At 45.9% G+C, this 19,477-nt stretch overlaps 2 pseudogenes; both read left to right on the top strand.

The window, feature by feature from the left end:
* The first annotated feature begins 4,855 nt into the window (after positions 1-4,855).
* LOC735746 (small ribosomal subunit protein uS2-like) lies at positions 4,856-5,828 on the top strand (annotated as a pseudogene).
* An 8,918-nt stretch (positions 5,829-14,746) lies between these two features.
* On the top strand, positions 14,747-15,391 carry LOC112205369 (high mobility group protein B3-like; annotated as a pseudogene).
* Positions 15,392-19,477: the final 4,086 nt, after the last annotated feature.

Genomic DNA, 19,477 nt, shown 5'->3' with positions numbered 1-19,477 from the left:
ATCCTGGGTCCTTGTCCTCGTCCTGGCTTCTTCCCTGAAGACTCTGCAGACCAGCCCCCAGGGTGGCCCGCCCCTCCTTGGCTTTTCCTGCCTGAGGTCACAGTACATTTATTGAGCTCCAGCTGTGTACCTGGCACAAGACACCTATGCTAGGACCCCCTAACTCTCCAACAGCCTGTGAGACGTCAATGGGCATGTGAGAGGCGACTGACTGAGACTCAGGAGGGGCTGTAACTCTTCCAACGTCAGGAGCAAGCAAAGGGAGAGCCAGGACTGGGCTCCAAGGCCGAAACTCTGCAATTGATCCTTTCATTCCTGGTCAGTGGAGAGCCCTCGAACCTCCTGTGCTTAGGTCAGTGTGGGTGGGGCCCAGTTGAAAACTCAGTAGAGCTGCATCAGTGATTCTCCACCTTCTGGCTTCCAGTACCCCAGCCTTTCCAGATAGCTCTGGATGGAACGCCTCTCGGGAAGAACATGGGCGCCCCCGCCTTCCTAAACACACTATTGTGAAAAATCGTGTCAGCTTTTCCCACAGCTCAAAGGTGTCCTTTGACCACGTCCCATGCTTCACCGCAGTGTAGAGATGGCCCTGGGGGATGCAGGAGAGAAAGAGCCGTTTGCCCCTGCAGTAATTCTCCAGCTCTCGGATCTGCTGAAGATGATTGATCCCCGTCTAGTTCTAGATCGGTCAGTCCCCATCTAGATCGGTCAGCCGCCTGTCACGCACACATACACAGTTGTCATTACCAGATTCTGGTAGCGTAGCCCTCTGGAGCCTGCCCTGTCCCATGACCCACTCTGCTCTGAGCTGGGAAAACCCACTGTCTGGAACTATATCTAAAGGTCTAGGGAGACCACAGTGGTGAGGCAGAGGCAAGGGCTTTGGAGTTTGAACTCTGACTATGACCCTGAATGCTGGGGGACCTTGGGCAAGTGACTTCATGTCTCTCAGGCAAGGTTTCTGAACCAGTCAAATGGGAATGGTAACAGCTACCACTCACAGTTGCTCTGGAGGTCCGTGGAGAAAATTCCCAGAGAGCACCAGCGCAGCAGGTGCAGAGTCCACCCTTCCAAAGCTCAGAGGACTCACCACCTCCTGGAGGGCTGCCCTTTCCACCTGTCCCCCAGAGAGGAGCACAGAGCTCAGAGTCTGTAGAACACAGATCAAGGCTTATTAGGCCACACAGGGTGGGGAGTTAGAGACTCACTCCTCCTCCCCAGTTTCCTCCTCCAGTTTTGCCTACCTCACTGAGTACTGAGCTCATGATAGGAGACGTAGAAGCCCTTGGTAAGGGATCCTGCAACACCAGATAAGGCGTTAGTGTTTTTATCATTGCCTCTGCTTTGCAGGCAAGGACTTGGAGATTCAGAAGGGCAAGAAGCTTTCTCAAGCTCACGGACAGAAAGCAGTGCCCTTAGACTCCAGTCTGCTGCTGGCTCTGACACCCACTGGCTGCAAGGCAGGTGGGTAAAAAAGGATAGAGAGAAGGAATAAGGGGGTGAATAGACTACCCCAGCACTCCTGGAGCCTCAGACCTGCCCATTATTGCAGGGTTGACCTATTAAAGTAAGCAAATCTCCCAAATACAAACAGGTTTTTCCAAGACAATAAAGTCTAAGCTCTGCTTGAGGAAAGACCATTTCCTCCATTCCTTAGGCTGCTGCCCTACCCTTGGAGCCAGCTGGGCCTCACTGGGTGGAGTCATGAAAAGCCACATCGGCCTTCGGTGGCTGCCCCCCTACTCCTCTCTCCTTCCTTTGTTCCTTCCATCCACAGTGTTTATTGAGCACCTACTTTGGGCAAAGCTATGTTTGAAGCATTGAGGACATAGCTGTGAACAGAGAAAGTTCTTGACCACTCTCAGGTCACAGGACACACATAGCAGAACTCATGCATAATATAATTTCAGGACAGGAGAACTGTAATTTAAAAATTTAATCAGGGGAGGGTGATACAGACTAAGCTCTTTGGTTTTAATTCAAATTTCTTTCTTTTTATTATTTATTTATTTATTTATTTTGAGATGGAGTCTCACTCTGTCACCCAGGCTGGAGTGCAGTGGTGCGATCTCGGTTCACTGCAAGCTCCGCCTCCCGGGTTCACACCATTCTCCTGCCTCAGACTCCCGAGTAGCTGGGACTACAGGCACCCGCCACCATGCCCGGCTAATTTTTTGTATTTTTAGTAGAGACAGGGTTTCACCGTGTTAGCTAGGATGGTCTCGATCTCCTGACCTTGTGATCTGCCTGCCTGGGTCTCCCAAAGTGCTGGGATTACAGGCATGAGCCACCACGTCTGGCCTCAAATTTCATTTTTTTCTTTTGTTCCTCAGTACACATAGTGCAAAATAAAAAGCTGCAAAGGAATACACAGTTAAAGCTTTTTTAACAGTTTATGTTTTTCAAAAACACCATAAAGAGGGTAAAAATGCAGGCCTCAAACTGGGAGAAGTTATAACCGATAAGGATTTCAATCCATACCATATAAGAAATGTCTATAATTGGCTGGCCACGGTGGCTCACACCTGTAATCCCAGCACTTTGGGAGGCCAGATCACCTGAGGTCAGGAGTTCGAGACCAGCCTGCCCGACATGGTGAAACCCCACCTCTACTAAAAATACAAAATTAGCCAGGTGTGGTGGTGTGCACCTGTAATCCCAGCTACTCAGGAGGCTGAGACAGGAGAATCACTTGAACCTGGCAGGCAGAGGTTGCAGTGCGCTGAGATCATGCCATTGCACTCCAGCCTGAGCAAAAAGAGCAAAACTCCATTACAAAGAAAGAAAAAGAAAGAAAGAAAGAAAGATCTATAATTTAATAAGATCAACAACCCAATAGAAATATAGGCAAAAGACAACAACAGGCACTTGGGGGTTGATAAATAATAAGAACAAATACTTAAAGTCGTCTGTTATTGCAAGTGCAAGCTATCTCAGTCCATTTTGGATGCTATAACAAACTACCATAGACTGGGTGGCTTAAAAACAGCAAAAATTTATTCTCCACAGTTCTGGAGGCTGGGAAATCCAAGATCAAGGTCCTGGCAGACATACTGTCTGGTGAGGGCTGGCTTTGTGTTCACAGATGGATAGCCATCATCTCACTGTGCCCTCACATGGCAGAAGGGGCGAATGAGCTCTCTGGGGCTCTTTTCTAGGAGGGATCCACCCTCCTGACCTCATTACCTTCCAAAGGCCTCACCTCTCAATACCATCAAACACTGGGGTTCAGTTTTCTTTTTTTGAGACAGAGTCTCACCCTGTCGCTGGAGTACAGTGGGGCTATCATGGATCACTGCAGCCTCAATCTCCCAGGCTCAGGTGATCCTCCCACCCCAGCCTCCCAGGCAGCTAGAACTACAGGCACTCACCACCATGCCCAGCAAATTTTTTTATATTTTTTGTAGAGACGGGTTTCCACCATGTTGCCCAGGCTGGTCTTGAACTCCTGGGCTCAAGTGATCCTCCAATCTGAGCATCCCAGTGCTGGGTTTATAGGCCTGAGCCACTGTGCCCAGCTGGGGTTTAGTTTTCAACATATGAATTTGGATGGACACAAACAATCTATAGCGCAAAGACCATAATAAGTTACCATGTACTGGCCACCAGATTGGCAAAAATGAAAAAGTCTGACAATATCAAGTGCTGCTGAGAATATGGAACAATGGGAACTTTTTATTATCTTTTAGAGACAGGGTCTCACTGTGTTACCCAGGCTGGAGTGCAATGGCATGATCATAGCTCACTGCAGCCTCGAACTCCTAGGCTCCAGCAATCTTCCTGTCTCAACCTTCAAGTAACTAGCACTATGGGCAAGAGCCATCATACCTGGCTAATTTTTTTAAAATTGTTTTTTGTAGAGATGAGATATCCCAGCACTTTGGGAGGCCGAGGCGGGCGGATCACGAGGTCAGGAGATCGAGACCATCCTGGCTAACACGGTGAAACCCCGTCTCTACTAAAAATACAAAAAATTAGCCGGGCGTGGTAGCGGGCGCCTGTAGTCCCAGCTACTAGGGAGGCTGAGGCAGGAGAATGGCGTGAACCCGGGAGGCGGAGCTTGCAGTGAGCCGAGATCGGGCCACTGCACTCCAGCCTGGGCGACAGAGCGAGACTCTGTCTCAAAAAAAAAAAAAAAAAAAAAAAAAAAAAAAAAAAAAAAAAAAAGAGATGAGATATCACTATGTTTCCCAGGCTGGTCTCAAACTCCTGGGCTCGAGCAATCCTCAGCCTCAGCCTCCCAAAGTGTTGGCATTACAGGCATGAGCTGCTGCCCCTGGCTTCAGTGGGCACTCTTAGACCCTGCTTGGGAGTGTAAGTTCAAGGTAAGAGCAGAAAATAGTGAAGCACAGTGCAAAGATCACATACTCAACAAAGCCAAAACTTAGTTCTTTGGCAAAAGCCAGTAAAATTGACATTTTGGACAACAATCTGACATTAGCAATTAAAGTTGAAGTCGTGTGGCCCCTACAACTGAGCAATTCCACCCAAAATATTTGCCCTAAAGAAACTCTCGGCTGGGCACAGTGGCTCATGCCTATAACCTCACACTTTGGGAGGCCGAGGCGGTGGATGACCTGAGGTCAGGAGTTCAAGACCAGCCTGGCCAACATGGTGAAACACTTTCCCTACTAAAAATACAAAAAAATTAGCTGGGCATGGTGGCCCACGCCTGTAATCCCAGCTTCTCGAGAGGCTGAGGCAGAATCACTTGAACCTCAGAGGCGGAGGCTGTGGTGAGCCGAGATGGCGCCACTGCACTCCAGCCTGGGTGACGGAGTAAGATTCCATCTCAAAAAAAAAAAAAAAAAGAAAAAAAAAAAGAAACTCCCGCTTTCCGCGCTACCCACAGAGGGGTCCATACGGCGTTGTTCTGGATTCTCGTTGTAACTTAAAGGGAAACTTTCACAAGGTCCGGAGCTTTTGATGTCCTGCAAATGAAGAAGGAGCATGTCCTTAAGTTCCTTGCGGCAGGAACCCACTTAGGTGGCACCAAGCTTGACTTCCAGATGGAACAGTACATCTGTAAAAGGAAAAGTGATGGCATCTACATCATAAATCTGAGGAGGACCTGGGAGAAGCTTCTGCTGGCAGCTCGTGCCATTGTTGCCATTGAAAACCCTGCTGATGTTAGTGCCATATCATCCAGGAATACTGGCTAGACGGCCGTGCTGAAGTTTGCTGCTGCCACTGGAGCCACTCCAGTTGCTGGCCGCTTCACTCCTGGAACCTTCACTAACCAGATCCAGGCAGCCTTCCGGGAGCCACGGCTTCTTGTGGTTACTGACCTCACAGCTGACCACCGGCCGCTCATGGAGGCATCTTATGTTAACCTACCTACCATTGCTCTGTGTAACACAGATTCTCCTCTGCACTATGGGGACATTGCCATCCCATGTGACAACAAGGGAGCTCACTCATTGGGTTTGATGTGGTGGACGCTGGCTCGGGAAGTTCTGTGCATGCATGGCACTGTTTCCCGTGAACACCCGTGGGAGGTCATGCCTGATCTCTACTTCTACAGAGATCCTGAAGAGATTAAAAAAGAAGAGCAGGCTGCTGCTGAAAAGGCTGAGACCAAAGAGGAATTTCAGGGTGAATGGACTGCTCCAGCTCCTCAGCTGCTACTCAGCCTGAGGTTGCAGACTGGTCTGACGGCATTTAGGTGCCCTCTGTGCCTATTCAGAAGTTCCCTACTGAAGACTGGAGGGCTCAGCCTGCCACGGAAGACTGGTCTGCAGCTCCCACTGCTCAGGCCACTGAAGGGGTAGGAGCAACCACTGAATAGTCTTAAGCTGTTCTTGCACAGGCTCTTCAGCAACATGGAAATAAGGTTGATGGAAAATAGACATCAGTTTCTAAAAAAAAAAAACTCTCAAACATATGCACGGGAACATGTATAAGAATAGTCACAGCACTACAGTTTGTTATAGAAACACACTGGAAACAATTCAAATGTCCATTATCTGTACGAATACAGAAAATGGCATATTAGCACAAAGAAATAGTATATAACAGAGAGAATAATTTTTACAGCTACACACAATGTGAATGCATCTCAGTATCATAATCTTGAGATATTATTTAAAAAACCAGAGCAATTCCTAGAATACACATAGCGTGATTCAGAAATGAAAGCGTGCAAAACCAAACAACATACTGTTTAAAGATGCAAACGTATAGAATGAAACTATTGAAAAAAACACAAGGGGATGAAAAACACAAAAATCAGGGTAGTGGTGGCTGGGCACAGTGGCTTACACCTGTAATCCCAACACTTTGGGAGGCTGAGGAGGGCAGATCGCTTGAGCCCAGGAGTTTGAGACCAGCCTGGGCAACATGGTGAAACCCTGTCTCTACTAAAAATACAAAAATTAGCAGGGCGTGGTGGCACATGCCTGTAATCCTAGCTACTCAGGAGGCTGAGGCACAAGAATGGCTTGAGCCGGGGAGGCAGAGGTTGCAGTGAGCTGAGATGAAGCTACTGCACTCCAGCCTGGGTGACAGAGTGAGACTCCATCTCAAATAAATAAATAAATAAATAAATAATCCTCACTCCCTTCTCCTCTGTGGATCTGGTTTTACCTGGGAGTCAGTGCACCAGGGCATAGCTAACAGCAGACCCTTCACTGTTCTGGCCCTCATTATGGATTCCATGCAGGAGGCTGATGGGGGATGGTCACCGGGAGACGGAGATTCTACTGTGACTTTGCATTTGGCTGCCAAGCGGCCTTGCCTATAGCCTTCCTTCCCACCTTGAACTTGAGCTTCCTCATCTGAGGATCACAATGGTTCTGACTGTCCATCATTTTCCCCAGCACACATCAGCTGTCATCATTTTTTTTTTTCTTTTTTTGCCGCTAGTATAATTTCAGGTCAAGGACAAGAGCAGAGTTGAAAGAGCAAAACCCTCAAAGGTCTAGCCCTTCACCTTGACAAATCCCTGACCTCACATGGACAGCTCAGCATGGCAAGGCAGTGTGGAGCCTGGGAAGTTGTTAGAACAAGATTCTGTTCACTCAGCTCTGCTGCCTCCTCTCCCTCGGATGTGACCTCAGACATGAGCTGGCCAGGGCTGGCCCTCTGAGTCAGCCCTGAGTCCCAACTATACGCCTTCCCCGTGGGGCTGCTGGCCTCAAAGCCTCCTTTAACAAAGAGGGCAGGAGGATGGATGATTCGGCGTGTGTAATATACCCAAGTGCAGATGAATAATTGATGTGTTTGAGTATTAATAAGCAGGAACTGGCTATTTTAGCCAGTAAAACCAAAAAGATATTCTGTTAAAGCAAATCCTCCAATCTACACCGAAGGCAAAAAAAAAAACAAAAAACAAAAAACAAAAAAACCCACATAAACAACACCTCTAAACTTCCTGAACCCCCTGTTTTTAACAGAAACCTACTTGGAAGAGACTCTATTTTTATAAGCATGTTATTTTAAAAATTACAATTTTAGGGTTGAAATGGAAAAAGGACTTTGTGTGTGTGTGTGCATGTGCGTGTGTGTGTGTGTGTGTGTGTGTGATGGTGCCACTGTCTTCCATTCCTCAGGACTGGCCCTGAGCAGCACACTGTCATTCCTGACTCTGTTTTTTCGTTTGTTTTTTTTTTGTTTTGTTTTGAGACGGAGTTTCGCTCTTGTTACCCAGGCTGGGGTGTAGTGACGCGATCTCGGCTCACTGCAACCTCCATCTCCGGGGTTCAAGTGATTCTCCTGCCTCAGCTGCCTGAGTAACTGGGATTACAGGCACCCACCACCACACCTGGCTAACTTTTTGTATTTTTAGTAGAGATGGGGTTTCACCATATTGGCCACGCTGGTCTCAAACTCCTGACGTCAGGTGATCTGCCCACCTCAGCCTCCCAAAGTGCTGGGATTACAAGTGTGAGCCACCGCGCCTGGCCAAAAACAATATAATCATATTAATAGGCCCAGAAAAAGCATTTGACAAAATGCAACACCTTTTTTTGAGACGGAGTTTTTCGCTCTTGTTGCCCAGGCTGGAGTGCAGTGGCGGGATTGGCGGGATCCGGCTCACTGCAACCTCCGCCTCCCAGGTTGAAGCAATTCTCATGCCTCAGCCTCTCAAGCAGCTGCGATTACAGGCACATGGCATCACGACTGGCTAATTTTTGTATTTTTAGTAGAGACGGGGTTTCACCATGTTGCCCAGGTTGGTTTCGAACTCCTGGCATCAGGTGATCTGCCTGCCTCGGCCTCTCAAAGTGCTGGGATTACAGGCGTGAACCACCATGCCTGGCCATGCAACACCTTTTTTTAGAGACAGGGTCTAGCTCTGTTGCCCAGGCTATAGTGCAGTGGCACAGGCATACCTCACTGTAGCCTCAAACTCCTGGGTTCAAGCAACCCTCTTGCCTCAGCTTCCTGAGTAGCTAGGAATACCACCATGCGCCACTACACCTGGCTCATTCTTTAAAAACATTTTTTTAAAATTAGAAATGGGGTCTTGCTATGTTGCCCAGGCTGGTCTCGAACTCTGGGCCTCAAGTGATTCTCCAACCTTGGCTTCCCAAAGTGCTGAGATTACAGCTGTGAGCCACCATACCTGGCCCCAAGACAATTTCATGGTAAAAACAAAAAACAAAAAACCACCCTTAAACTAAGAATAGAAAGGAACTTTGTATAAAGGGCATCTATGGGCCAGGCGAGGTGGCTCACGCCTGTAATCCCAGCACTTTGGGAGGCCGAGGTAGGTGGATCACCTGAGGTCAGGAGTTCGAAACCAACCTGGCCAACATGGCGAAACCCTGTATCTACTGAAAATACAAAAATTAGCTGGGCGTGGTGGTGCCCACCTGTAATCACAGCTACTTGGGAGGCTGAGGCATGAGAATTGCTTGAATTGGGGAGGCAAAGGTTGCAGTGAGCCAAGATCATGCCACTGCATTCCAGCCTGGATGACAGAGCGAGACTCTGCCTCGAAAAAAAAAAAAAAAGAAAAAGAAGAAAAAGAACACATCCCGAGATGTGACAGAGTTAAAAATAATAATAATAAAGAAAAAGAATGCAGGCTGGGAGCGGTGTCTCACACCTGTAATCCCAGCACTCTGGGAGGCCGAGGTGGGTGGATCACCTGAGGTCATGAGTTCAAGACCAGCCTGATCAACAGGGTGAAACCCTGTCTCTACTAAAAATACAAAAATTAGCTGGGCGTGGTGGCACGCTTCTTATCCCAGCTACTCGGGAGGCTGAGGCAGGAGAATCACTTGAACCTGGGAGGCAGAGGTTGCAGTAAGCTGAGGTTGAGCCATTGCACTCCAGCCTGGGTGAGAGAGGGAGATCCTGTCTCCAAAAATAAATAAATAAATAAATAAATAAATATAAATAAAAAAAGAGGAACACAGTGTACCCAAAGAGTGTTAAAAGGACATAGTAAGCAGAAATTAATGAAATCCCAAAGATATAATTAGATCAATAAAGCCAAGAAACAGTTTTTTGTAAAAACTCATTAAAAAAAAAAAGGCAAAACTCTAGCCTGGCTAACCAAGAATAAAACAGAGAAAGCATGGGTAAGCATTAGAAAACACAAAGGGAGATACAACTACAGATGTTCAGAGATTTAAAAAATAAGGAAATTCAGTGAACAAATTTGCATCAGTAAATTTGAAAGCTTATGCAAAACCAATCAGTTCCTTGAAAACGGTATCATCATAACAACCCAAGAAGAAATAGAACGTTAATAGCTCTGTTACTTTTAAGGAAATCAAAGCAAACCCAAATAATTTTCAGGTGAATTCTACCAAATTATCAAAGAAGACATTATTTCAGTTCTATACAAATTCTTTCAGACAAGAAGAAAAGCTGAAAATCCATGAACTATGCAAACATCTCAGGAAACTTGAAAAGAAACAGCAAACCAAATCCAAAGAAAGTGTAGGATAGGAAATAATAAAGAGGAAAAATAATGAAATAAAAAACAAACATATAATAGAATCAACAAAGCTAAAAGTCTCATCTCTGGTGAAACTGACCAAAGAAAAAGAGAAAATTGCAAAAAAAAAAAAAAAAAAAAGTCAAGAGTGAGAAAAAGGCCAGGTGCAGGGACTCACACCTGTAATGCCAGCACTTTGGGAGGCTGAGGCGGGTGGATCGCTTGAACCCAGGAATTCGAGACCAACCTGGGAAACATGGCAAGACCTCCGTCTCTACAAAAATACAAAAATTAGGCTGGGCGCGGTGGCTCACGCCTGTAATCCCAGCACTTTGGGAGGCCAAGGGTCGGGGTGGGGGGGGTGGGGGGGGGGGCGAATCACGAGGTCGGGAGTTCGAGACCAGCCTGACCACATGGTGAAATCCCGTCTCTACTAAAAATACAAAAATTAGCCCGGCATGGTGGCCCGCTTTTGCAGTCCCAGCTACTCAGGAGGCTGAGGCAGAAGAATCGCTTGAACCCGGGAGGCGGTGGTTGCAGTGAGCCAAGATCGCGCCACTGCACTCCAGCCTGGGCAAGAGTAAGACCTTGTCTCAATAAATAAATAAATAAATAAATAAATAAATAAATAGTATATGGAAATACAGAAGAATGAGAATATCCAAAAACTCTCCTAAAGAAGAGGAACAGGCTGGGCGCAGTGGCTCATGCCTGTAATCCCAGCACTTTGGGAGGCTGAGGTGGGCGGATCATGAGGTCAGGAGATCGAGACCATCCTGGCTAACACAATGAAACCCCGTCTCTACTAAAAACACAAAAAATTAGCCAGGCGTGGTGGCGGGCGCCTGTAATCCCAGCTACTCGGGAGGCTGAGGCAGGAGAATGGCATGAACCTGGGAGGCAGAGCTTGAAGTGAGCCAAGATCACGCCACTGCACTCCAGCCTGGGCGACAGAGTGACACCTCGTCTCAAAAAAAAAAAAAAAAAAGAAGAGGAACAAGTCAAGACAATTACCTCACTACCTGTCAAGGCTTATTATAAAGTATGGTAATTAAGGCAGTGTGATTAGTGCACAAATACAAAAATCGTCCAGTGAACCAGCAAGAAAAAGTCCGAAGCAGACCAACACACATGGATACCTGATTGACAACAGAGGGCATTGCAGAGCCTGGAGAACAGTCTTCTTTTTTTTTTCTTTAGACGGGGTTTCTCCATGTTGGCTAGACTTGTCTCAAACTCTTGAGCTCAAGCAATCCACCTGCCTCAGTCTCCCAACGTGCTGGGATTACTGGCATGAGCCACCACGCCCAGCCTGCCACTTGTATATTTTCTTTGGAAAAATGTGTATACAGACGCTTAGCCCAATTTTTAATTGAGCTGTCTTTTTATTATTGAGTTGTAAGAATTATTTACATAGCAGTGATATCATGGAAGATGACACAGTAGAAAGTGCCAGGAATCTGTCGCCCCCATCTAGACAACAATCTGGCAGAATCTGTCTGATGCAACTATTTTGGAACTCTGGAGTCCATCTGAAGGCCTGCAGTTTCCAGGGGAAGGCTTGTATCTTACTCCTTTTTGTGCTGCTATAACAGAATGCCACAGACTGGGTAATTTACAAGAAAATAAATCCATCGGCTCACAGTTTTGGAGGCTGGGAAGTCCAAGATCAATGAGCTGACATCTGATGAGGGTCTTCTTATGGTGTCAGCCCATGGCAGAAGGGCAAAGAGAAGAGAGAGAGAGAAAGAGAGAGCAAAAGGGGGGCCTAACTCTTCCCCCTTCTTTTTTTCTGAGACAGAGTCTCACTCTGTCACCCAGACTGGAGTGCAGTGGTGTGATCATAGCTCACTGAGGCCTCAGTCTCCTGGGCTGAAGCAATCCTCCCACTTCAGCCTCCCCAGTAGCTGGGACTGCAGGCATGTGCCACCATGCCTGGCTAGTTTTATTATTTTTAGTAGAGACAGGAGCTCACTATGTTGCCCAGGCTGGTCTTAAACTCCTGAGCTCAAGCAATCCTCCCACCTTGGCCTCCCAAAGTACTGGGATTACAGGTATGAGTCACTGTGCCCAGCCTTCTCCGTACTATAATTAACCCACTCCCATAATAATAAATGCATTCCCAAGATAATGGCATTAATTAATTCACTCCACTCTCGGGGCATAATCATCTGTTATTTTTATTTTATTTTATTTATTCTTTGAGACACGGTTTTGCTCTGTTACCCAGGCTAGCGTGCAGTGACATGATCATAGCTCCCTGCAGTCTTGAAATCCTGGGCTCAAGTGATCATCTCACTTCAGCCTCCTGAGTAGCTAGGACTGCAGGTGTGTGCCACCACATCTGGCTAATTTTTAAATTTTTTATTCTTTATTTTAAATTTTATTTTTAGAGTCAGGGTCTTGCTCTGTCTCCCAGGCTGGAGTGCAGTGGCATGATTACAGCTCACTGTAGCCTCAAACTCCCAGGCCCCAGTATCCTCCCACCTCAGCCTCCTGAGTAGCTGGCATGTGCCATCATGTCCTGCTAATTATTTTATTTTATTTTTTGTAGCGAGGGGGTCTCCCTATGTTGCCTAGACTGGTCTTGAACTCCTAGGCCCAAGCAATTCTCCTGCCTCAGCCTCCCAAAGTGCTAAGATTACAGGTGTGACTCACCACACCTGGCCCTAATCATCTCTTAAACCTCCCAACTCGTAATACCGTTAAAATGGCAATCAAATTTCAACATGAGTTTGGAAAGGGGCAAATATCCAAACCATAACAGCTTGAATGTAAATCCTGGTTAATTTCGGTCAGTGTCCTCTCTTTGCATGGTAGTGGCTATGCATTCCCCAGCCCCCTCAGCCCTACATGCAGTCGTTCTTGGAATAGCTGGCAGCACCCAGGGTTAGCACATAACCTTGTCCTCCAAATACTGGAGATGTGTATTCTTTTTTTTTCTCCCAAGATGAAGTCTTGCTCTGTCGCCCAGGCTGGAGTGCAGAGGTGCCATCTCGGCTCACTGCAACCTCCGCCTCCCGGGTTCAAGCAATTCTCCCACCTCAGTCTCCAGAGTAGCTGGGATTACAGGTGTGTACCACCAAGCCTGGCTAATTTTTGTATTTTTAGTAGAGACAGTGTTTTACCATGTTGGCCAGGCTGGTCTCGGACTCCTGACCTCAGGTGATCCGCCTGCCTCAGCCCCCTAAAGTGCTGGGATTACAGGCGTGAGCCACCGTGCCCGGAAGAGATGTGTATTCTCATCACTGGCTGTTGCTTCTGATTGCAGAGGTTCAGACACAGAGGTGACTGCCATTGTTACAACCCCACTGGCTAAAGCAGCTTCCAGAGCATTTAAAGAGATAGAGGCTGGTTTTTGAGGTTTTTTTGTTTTTTACTTAATTATTTATTTACTGAGACGGAGTCTCACTCTGTCGCCAGGCTGGAGTGCAGTGGCGTGATCTCGACTCACTGCAATCTCTGCCTCCTGGGTTCAAGTGATTCTCCTGACTCGGCCTCCTGAGTAGCTGGGACTACAGGCGCGTGCCACCATGCCCAGCTAATTTTTGTATTTTTAGTAGACACGGGGTTTCACCATGTTGGCCAGGATGGTCTTGATCTCTTGACCTCATGATCCGCCCGCCTCAGCCTCCCAAAGTGCTGGGATTACAGGCTTACGCCCAAGCCACCACGCCCGGCCTGTTTTTTATTTTTTTACCCTTAATTTTTCCCTTTTCTCCTTTTAGTGGCCAAACAATTAAGGACTAGGACATTCAAAAGCAACCACGTATACAGGAGAATTTAGAAAGTCACCATTCATGCCTGGAAAGACAAAGCCTCAGAAAAGACCCGAGACAATCTCAAGTTTACACCTCAAGTTCGTCCCCTGCACAGAGACACCTTACAACAATTTAAAAAGAAAAACAGGCTGGGCATGGTGGCCCACACCTGTGATCCCAGAACTTTGGGAGGCCGAGGCAGGTAGATTGCTTGAGCCCAGGAGTTTGAGACCAGCCTGGGCAACATGGTGACAACCTGTCTCTACAAAAAAAAAAATATTGGCTGGGTGGGAGGCTGAGATGAGAGGATTGCTTGAGCCCGGGAGGTAGAGGCTACAGTGAACCATGATAGTCCCACTGCACTCTAGCCTGGGCAATAGAGTGAGATTCTGTCTTGAAAGAAAGAAAGAAGGAAAGAAAGAAAGAAAGAAGGAAGGAAGGAAAGAAAGAAAGAAAGAAAGAAAAAGACAGACAGACAGACGTGGGTAAAGAAGAGAACCTGATTTCCACAGTTACCATATTGTAACATTCAAAATCCTGTTTTCAACAAAAAAATCACAGGCATACAAAGAAACAGGAAAGTGGGTTCATTCATAGGGAAAAAATATATAGAAACCATCTCTAAGGAAGAACCACATGGCAAACTTACTAGACAAAGACATTATAACAATGGCCTGAAACTTATTCAGCCTTTTCTGAGGCTTTGTTTTTGTTGCTATTATTGTTGTTGTTGAGACAAAGTCTTGCTCTGTTGCCCAGGCTGGAGTGCAGTCACATGATCTTGGCTCACTGCAACCTCTGCCTCCCGGGTTCAAGCGATTCTCCCGCCTCAGCCTCCTGAGTAGCTGAGATTACAGGCAACTGCAACAAGGTCTGGCTAATTTTTGTATTTTTAGTAGAGACGGGGTTTCACCATGTTGGCCAGGCTGGTCTCGAACTCCTGACCTGAAGTGATCTGCCCGCCTTGGCCTCCCAAAGTGCTGGGATTACAGATGTGAGCCACCGCACCTGGCTGGCTTTGTCTTTAATGCTTGCTAGACAAAGCATTTTGTCTGATTAATAATGCTCAGAGAGCTAAAGAGAGATGCAGATAGAGACTAGCGAACAATACAGTCAGGATGGCTAAACGTGATCCCAGGAAACCAAAGGACAAAATGTCTGCTTATGCCTTCTTTGTGCAGATGTGCAGAGAAGGACATAGAAGAAAATCCCAGAGGTCCCTGTCAATTTTGCAGAATTTTCCAAGAAGTCCTCTGAGAGGTGCAAGACAATGGGAAAGAGAAGTCTAAATCTGATGAAATTGCAAAGGCAGATAAAGTATGCTATGATCGGGAAATGGAGGATAACAGACCACCAGCTAAGGGGGGCAAGAAGAAGTTTCCTAATGCCCCCAAAAGGCCATCCTCTATATTATTTCTGTTCTGTTCAGAATTCCTCCCCAAGACCAAATCCACAAACCCTGGCATCTCTACTGGAGATGTGGCAAAAAGCTGGGTGAGATGTGGAATAACTTAAACGACAGTGAAAAGCAGCCTTACATCACTAAGGCGGCAAAGCTGAAGGAGAAGTATGAGAAGGATGTTGCTGACTTTAAGTCTAAAGGAAAGTTTGATGGCACAAAGGGTCCTGCTAAAGTTGCCTGGAAAAACGTGGGAGAAGAAGATGAGGAAGAAGAAGAAAGAGGAGGATGAATAAAAAAAACCGTTTAACTGTCAAGAAGAGAAAAGAAAGACGCAGACAAAGCCAAGCAAATTATTTAGGGACAAAATGGAAAGATCAATAAAAATACAGTGAACACAAGAAGGAACCAAGAGGAAATTCTGTAGCTGAAAAGTACAATAACTGAAATGAAAAATTCATGGAGGGATTCAGAAGCAGATTTGAACAGGCCGAAGAAGGAATCAACAAACTTGAAGATAAGACGACTGAAATGATTAAGTCTGAGGAACAGAAAGAAAGAGGACTGAAGAAGAGTAAACAGGGCCCAAGAAGCCTGTGGGACACCATCAAGTAGAAGAATGCACACTGTCAGGGTGCCAGAAATAGAACAGAGAGAGGGAAAGAGGAAATTAAATTATTGGCTGGGTGCAGTGGCTCACAACTGTCATCCCAGCATTTTGGTAGGCTGAGGTGGGCAGATCACTTGAGGTCAGGACTTCAAGACCAGCCTGGCCAACATGGTAAGACCCTGTCTCTACTAAAACTACAAAAATTAGCTAGGAGTGGTGGCAGGTGTCTGTAATCCCAGCTGCTTGGGAGGCTGAGGCAGGAGAATCACTGGAACCCAGGAGGCAGAGATTGCAGTGAGCTGAGATTGTGCCACTGTACTCCAGCCTGGGCAACAGAGCAAGACTCCATCTCAAAAGAAAAAAGAAAATGAGATTATTATTGTTTTTAATCGATAAATGATAAGAGATTATTTGAAGAAATAATGGCTGAAAACATCTCAAATTTGGTGAAATACATGAATCTAAACATCCAAGAAGCTCAGTGAACTCCAAGTAGGATGAATTTAAAGAGGCCCTCACAGAGACACACTGTAATCAAACTGCCCAAACCACAGATAACAGAGAATCTTTAATTTTTTGATTAATTAATTAATTAATTAATCTTATAGATTAACTAATCTTATAGATTAACTAATCTTATAGATTAACTAATCTTATAGATTAACTAACTAACTAATCTTATAGATTAACTAATTAACCTTATAGATTAATTAACTAACCAATTAATCTTATAGAGATAGGATCTTGTTATGTTGCCCAGGCTGGTCCCAAACTCCTGGACTCAAGCAATCCTCCTGCCTTGGCCTCCCAAAGTATAGGGATTGCAGGTGTGAGCCACTGCACCCAGCCACAGGTGTGAGCCAAGAGAGAATCTTGAAAGCAGGGAGAGAGAAACAAATTGTTACATACAAGGGATCTCTAGTAAGATTAACAGCAGATTTCTCAGCAGAAACGTTGGCAGCAAGAAGGCAATGGGTTGGTACATTTGAAGAGATAAAAGAAAAAACTGTCAATCAAGAATCCTGCTGGACAAGTTAGCTCCTTCCTGTAATTCTAGCTACTTAGGAGGCTTGAGGTGGGAGAATCACTTGAGGTCAGGAGTTCAAGACCAGCCTGGGCAACATAGCAAGACCTCATCCCCCCCAAAATTTTTTTTTAATTAGCCAGGCATGTTGGTGCACAACTGTAGTTGCAGCTTCTTAGGAGGCTGAGGCAGGGATGATCACTTGAGCTAAGGAGTTTGAGGATGCAGTGAGCTGTGGTCATACCACTACACTCCATCCTGGCTGACAGAGTGAGACTCTGTCTCTTAAAAAAGAAAACAAAACAAAACAAAAGTAATCCTATACCTGGCAAAACTGCCCTCAGAAAAGAAGAAATGAAGGTATTCCCAGATAAACAAAAGCAGAAAGAGTTTATTACCACTAGATCTGTCTTACAGAAAATGCTAAAGGGACTTCTGCAGATTGAAATTAAAGGACATTTGCCATTATATAGGCAGTAGGAAGAAAGCAAAAATTAAAAAAAAAATAAACTAAAGAACACTAGACAATAACTCAAAGTCCTATGAAGAAATAAAGATCTCCTATAAAGGTAAATACATGGACAATTACAAAAGCTAGTATTATTGTCATTTTGGGATGTAACACCACTTTTCTTTTTATACATGATTTAAAAGACTAATAGTAAAAAGCCAGTAATAAGTCTATGTTTTTTGGCACCCAATGTATAAAGGTGTAACTTCTGACATCATTAGCTGAGAGGGTGGTGGCAGAGCCGTATAGGAGCAGAGTATGCTACGGCAGCCCCTCCTTACCCAAGGCTTTACTTTCTGTGGTTGCAGTTACTCATGGTCAACTGTGGCCCAAAAATATGAAATGGAAAATTCCAGAAGTAAACAATTCATAAGTTTTAAACTGTGCACCATTCTGAGGAGCATGATGCAATCTCTTGCTAGGTTGCTCCATCCTGCTTAGGATGTGAATCATCCCTTTGTCCAGCGTATCCACATTTTCTACGCTACCTGCCCCATTAGTCACTCAGCAGCCATCTCTGATCGGCTCTCACGGTGTCACAGTGCTTGTGTTCAAGTACTCCTGTTTTCATTGATAACGGCCCCAAAGGGCACGAGTAGTGATGCTGGCATTTTATCATCTCACATGATCATACGAAGGGTGAATACAGTATAATAAGATATTTTGAGAGAGAGATAGACCACATTCACTTAACTTTTATTACAGTAGGTTATTATAATTGTTCTATTTCATTGTTAGTTATTGTTGTTAATCTCTTACTGTGCCTAATTTATAAATGAAACTTTATCATGGGTATGTAGGTAAACAAAAAAAATACTATATACATAGTAATCAAGTCTTTTTTTTTTTTTTTTTTTCTGACCTCAGGTGATCTGCCTGCCTCAGCCTTCCAAAGTGCTGGGATTACAGGCATGAGCCACCTTGCCCAGCCCGACTGTATATATTCTTTAACATACATAAAACAGTACTTTGAGAAAGAAAGCAAAGAAAAATGAAAAAGCAGGACAATTCTAAAAGCTCTCAGAGAGAGAGAAATTAACCTACTAAGGAATGAAAATCCAATCACATCAAATTTATCAGCCTCATTGGATGCTTGAGGATCCTGGAGCAACGCCTTCAATGTTCTCAGTAAAAATAATCTGAAACTTGAAATTCTATACCTAGCTAATTTACCAACAAAATGTTAGGGCAGAATAAAAACTTGTTTTTTTTTTTGAGATGGAGTCTCGCTCTGTTGCCCAGGCTGGCGTGCAATGGTGTGATCTCAGCTCACTGCAACCTCTGCCTCCTGGGTTCAAGTGATTCTCCTGCCTCAGCCTCCCGAGTAGCTGGGATTACAGGTGCCTGCCACCATGCCCGGCTAATTTTTGTATTTTTAGTAGAGACAGGGTTTCACCATGTTGGCCAGGCTGGTCTTGAACTCCTGACCTCAGATGATCTGCCCACCTCAGCCTCCCAGAGTGCTGGGATTACAGGTGTGAGCCACCGTGCCAGGCCTGGAATAAAGACATGTTTAGAACTACATGCTGTGGAAGATTCTATTATTACCTAGCAAATATTCACTCCTCTCCCCTGAGCTCTGTGGGAGGTGCCGACTTCCTTGCCCCGTTGCTGTTGGGCTGAGCCGTGTGACTTGCTTTGGCTAATCAGATGGAAGCAGATGTGTGTGACCCAGCAGAAACTTGAAATATGCTTGCCATGGGCCTGGGCTTGTGTCTTTCACCAAGAGAGATATCGGTCTGGTAGCTGCTGGTTCACGTGGGACAAAAGATGGTTGGAGCAGACTGGGAGCTGATCCGCAGTCCAGAGTCAAGCCCAGCCAGGCCTGGCCTGGCCTGGACCCGCTGAACCACAGTTGAGCTGCAGATATGTAAGGAAGAAATAAATGGTTGTTTCGCCACTGTGCTTTGTGGTAGTTTGTTATACAGCAAAACCTAAGACACATGGACTCAGAATAATTTCTCTCCCACATACCCTTTCTGGGGAGGTTCCTTGGGGATTTGCGATGGCAGAGAGGGGAACGCATGGGATCCAGGAAACAGAAGATTCAACTCAGACAGCAATGAAGGAAGACCTGGGAGACAGTGGGTGCAGGCTCGGACTGGAGCAGGGCACGACAGCAGCGGGAGAGGGGCGTCCTGAAAACAAGGCGATTCCACAGATGCCAGAGCACCCTTGAGATTCTGGAAGAGCCTTGAGATGCAGTAAAGGAAGACAATGCAACACAGAAAGAAAAGCAACTTGCCATCGGGCTTGGTGGCTCACGCCTGTAATCTCTGC

The sequence above is a fragment of the Pan troglodytes genome, chromosome 15, assembly GCF_028858775.2.
Source record: "Pan troglodytes isolate AG18354 chromosome 15, NHGRI_mPanTro3-v2.0_pri, whole genome shotgun sequence".
NCBI classification, from domain to species: domain Eukaryota; kingdom Metazoa; phylum Chordata; class Mammalia; order Primates; family Hominidae; genus Pan; species Pan troglodytes.
Note: the sequence above shows the minus strand (reverse complement) of the source record. Positions and strands in the feature narration are given on the sequence as shown.